Here is a 1549-nt window from a genome sequence, read left to right as displayed (position 1 = left end):
GGGATATTCATAACTCTCTTCACATTGGGCCTAAGGCCCTGCTCCACTTCCTCAGTCCACTTCTACATCCGGATGGCCTTTCTCAAACCATCCATAAGGTCCATACAGAATGTCTCACCTGTGCCAAAGTTAACCCCCAGGGGTCCTGTCACCCCCGCAAACAACTCCACCAATTACGGGGGTTCCTCCCCGGCCAAGACTGGCAAATCGATTTCACCCACATGCCAAAGCATAAACAGTACCGGTATCTGTTAACCATTGTTGATACCTTTTCAGGCTGAATTGAGGCTTACCCTACAGCGTCAGAGTCTGCAGGAACGGTGGCCACTCATCTTATCCAAGACATCATTCCGCGCTTCGGATTGCCAGCCACCATACAGTCTGACAATGGTCCAGCCTTTATTTCCAAAGTTACTGACAATGTTTGCACTTCCCTAGGAATCCAGTGGAAACTACACGCGGCCTATCACCCGCAGTCCGCGGGTAAGGTAGAGAGGGCCAATGGCCTCATTAAAGAACATTTAACTAAACTAATGCTTGAACTCCGCCAATCCTGGGTCACTCTGCTTCCAATCGCCCTCGCCAGACTAAGAGCCAGCCCTCGGGGCCCCTCACAGCTTAGTCCGTTTGAGCTGCTGTACGGTCGCCCCTTTCTGCTCTCAACCCCACCACCTCCTGACGCTGCTCCCTTAGAAGGATACCTCCCTTATTTCACCCTTCTCCGAAGCCTTCTTCGTGAACACACCAACGTCTCTCTTCCTCATCCCACACAATCTTCTGAAAACCCCCAGTAGTTTCCCCCGGAGACTCGGTTCTCATTAAAAATCTCACCCCAAAACCTCTCACTCCAAGGTGGGAAGGCCCGTACACGGTCATCCTCACCACCCCTTCTGCCATAAAAATAGCTGAGGTCCCGTCCTGGATTCACCTTTCTCGGGTTAAAAAGGCTCTCCATGGCCCCCCCTCCCAGCTGGAGGGCCACTTCTACTGGCCCTTTATCTCTTAAACTTACCAAAACCTAACCAGGGTGGATTTGGTTCAGGCTATAACCCAAATCAGGTGTTACAGGCTGTATACGGAGAGCCATGCAACTGCAAAGGGGGCTTTGTGTCTTCTGTACCTGGCACCTACCAGTCTACAATCAATTGTGGCACCATGACGGCATACCTTGTTTATGGCAATAACCAAAAACCAGGGTACAAGTGTCTAAAAAAAAACCAACCCTAACCCTAATTCCGCCAGGGTCCCCTTTACCATCCTGCAACTGCTCTTCCACTGTGTATCGGTCCATACATAGCAGCTGTTACAACCAATATGCCACTTGTCTCAGGGGCAATACCACGTACCTCACTGCTCGGGTCATCTGTGGACGAGCAGGGTCGTTTGGGGGAGACTGGGCCTCCAGCACGCCACTAGGCATCTCCTATCAACATGCCAGTGCTGGTTGTCCAACGCCCTCTAGACAGGCTGTCTGTTGGCAAACCAAACCTACCATTGGCGTCAGTGATGGAGGGGGCCCACATGACCAAATGAAGTCCCATCATCTTAA

The sequence above is a fragment of the Cebus imitator genome, unplaced genomic scaffold, assembly GCF_001604975.1.
Source record: "Cebus imitator isolate Cc_AM_T3 unplaced genomic scaffold, Cebus_imitator-1.0 Scaffold323, whole genome shotgun sequence".
NCBI lineage: Eukaryota > Metazoa > Chordata > Mammalia > Primates > Cebidae > Cebus > Cebus imitator.
The sequence above is the reverse complement of the archived record's forward strand: the minus strand, read 5'-3'. Positions refer to the sequence as shown.